The sequence below is a fragment of the Nicotiana attenuata genome, unplaced genomic scaffold (assembly GCF_001879085.1).
Source record: "Nicotiana attenuata strain UT unplaced genomic scaffold, NIATTr2, whole genome shotgun sequence".
NCBI classification, from domain to species: domain Eukaryota; kingdom Viridiplantae; phylum Streptophyta; class Magnoliopsida; order Solanales; family Solanaceae; genus Nicotiana; species Nicotiana attenuata.
The window spans coordinates 384,240-387,120 of record NW_017670549.1 but is presented as its reverse complement, the minus strand read 5'-3'; positions in this window follow the sequence as shown (position 1 = coordinate 387,120).

Sequence of the window (2,881 nt, the reverse complement as noted above, 5' to 3'; positions counted from 1 at the left end):
ACAGATCAGAAAGTTGAGGTCAAAGAGCATTGCTTCAATGAAGGTTCAGTGGCGGGGTCAGCCGGCCGAGGAGGCGACTTGGGAGACCGAGCGGGATATGCGCAGCCAGTACCCTCATCTTTTCACTACTTCAGGTATGTTCTCCATGCTCATTCGAGAACGAACGAATGTTTAAGTGTAGGAGGATGTGACGACCCGGCCGGTCGTCTTAAGAATTAACGCCCCGATCCTCTATTAACTGCTTCCCCTAAGTTCATTTCTGCCATTTTGGTTTGCTGGGACGTTCGGTGTTGAGTTTCGGAGAGTTTTGGGACACTTAGTCCTTAAATGAGAGCTTAAGTGTTGAAAAATGGTCCGTAGTCGGAACCGTGTGAAGACGACCTTGGAATGGAAATCCGATGGTTCTGTTAGCTCTGTTAGGCGATTTCGGGGTTGGGAGCGTGTTCGGAATGTATTTTGGAAGTCCGTAGCTCATTTAGGCTTGAAATGCCGAAGTTTGAATTTTTGAAGTTTCCGGTCCGATAGTGAGTTTTTGATCTGAGGGTCGGAATAGAATTCCGGAAGTTGCAATAGCTCCGTCATGTCATTTGGGATGTGTGTGCCAAATTTCAGGTCGTTCGGACGTGTTTTGGTTAGGTTTTTGATCGAAAGTGTATTTTGATAAAATTGGAAGTTCTTAGGCTCAAATCCTTGTTTAATTCGAGTTTCCGGCGTTGTTTTAGGTGGTTTAAGGATTGGTACAAGTTTGAATGAGGTATTAGGTGTAATTGTTGCTTTTGGTTGAGGCCCCGGGGGACTCGGGATGATTTCGGGTGGTTAACAGCAAAATTTGAGAAATGTTACAGCAGGTAAAGTTTTTCCCTTTTGGTATTTTCGCTTCTGCGGCTTGGGAACCACAGAAGCGGAGCCGCAGAAGCGGCCTTAGCACCGCAGAAGCGGGTTTGCGCATAGTTTTCAGGCTCCGAAGATGCGGAGGAAATCCCGCAGAAGCGGACTCGCATCTGCGAGAAAGGAACCGCAGAAGCAGAATCTTGGATTTTTATCAGAACCGCAGAAGCGGCTTAAATTCCGCACAGGCGGAACCGCATAAGCGGTTATGGGTCCGCAGAAGCGGATATTGGATCTTTAGTGAAAGTCGCAGAAGCGACTCATTTTCCACATAAGCGGGAACGCAGAAGCAGTCCCTTGTCCGCAGAAGCGGAAATCCCTGAGCAGATATAGAAATTTCGAGGGTTAGTTTTCATAAGTTAGAAAAATCAAATTGAGCTCGGGGAAGGGCGATTTTTAGAGTGTTTTGAAGAGAAGACTATTGGGTAACGTTTCTTTAATCCCTTCTAGTTATATTTCATCATTTTGTAGTTAAATCTATCATTAAAATTCGAATTTGGGATCAAAAATTGGAAAATTGGGTGAAACTTCATAGGCTAAACTATTGGGTTTTTGAGTGGGTGTTTTTTTTTTTAAGCAATCCACTAGGCAGGTGCCTAGGGCTAGTTTTATTAATACTAAAAAAGAAAAAGAACCACATAGGAAGAGTACAAATAAGGGGAACAATAGCCCAGTAGTGTTGTCTTTATGCCTTGGCTATATAATCACTCCTCTGCGCCTCACAATGCCCTTATGACAGCCTCATGTAGAGGAATCATGGTGTAGCTGCAGGCAAAGTCTCACGAGGGCATATATTATCTCATAGCCATTTGGACATCTTTCCAAAGGCATAGGACTAGATCAATACAAACTGGGCTAAACCTTGCCTTACTAATCCTATTGAGGCAAATAAAAGGCCTCTCCTACTAGCATGCATGTAAAAAGAAAGAACTAGCTAGAACTAGATATTCTATGATCATCACAGAGTTTATAACATACTTTGTGATGATATTACATAGAACAATACTAATGTGATGGTAGATAAAAATATGTAGAAAAAAACTAAGAGAGAAGGATAGCCAGATATCCGCGGAAGACTGCCTTCAGGATCTCGGTATGGTCATTACGAGTTCCTTGTTATGTCATTTGGGCTGACCAATGCCCAGCAACTTTCATGCACTTGATGCACAGTGTATTCAGGCCATATCTTGACTCGTTCGTTATTGTTTTTATTGATGATACTCTGGTGTATTCCTGGAGTCGCAAGATCATGAGCAGCACCTGAGGACCGTGCTTCAGACCTTGAGAGGAGAAGGAGTTATATGCAAAGTTCTCAAAATGTGAGTTTTGGCTGAGTTCTGTGGGATTCTTAGGCCATGTGGATTTCGAGTGAGGGTATTCGGGTGGATCCAGGAAGATAGAGGCCGTCCAGAGTTGGCCCAGGCCGTCCTACAGCTACAGAGAATCGCAGTTTCTTGGTTTGGGTGGGCTATTACCATCGTTTAGTGGAGGGGTTTTCATCGATTGCGGCCCCTATGACTAGATTGACCCAGAAGGGTGCCCCATTTTAGTGGACGGAGGAGTGTGAGGCGACTTTCAGAAGCCCAAGACAGCTTTGATTACAGCCCTATTTTGATATGCCTACTGGTTCGGGGTCCTATACAGTTTATTGTGATGCTCAGGGTTGGCCTTGGAGCGGTGTTGATGCAGGACGGTAGAGTGATTGCCTATGCGTCCAGACGGTTGAAGATACATGAGAAGAACTACCTTGTCCACGACCTTGAGTTAGTTGCTACTGTTCATGCCTTGAAGATCTGGCGTCACTATTTGTACGGTGTGCCTTGTGAGATTTATACTGACCACCGGAGTTTGCAGCACTTGTTCAAGCAAAAGGATCTAAATTTGTTCCAGAGGAGAGGGTTAGAGTTGTTGAAGGACTATGATATTACTATTCTGTATCACCGGGCAAGGCCATGTAAGTGGCGGATGCCTTGAGTTGCCGGGCGGAGAGTTT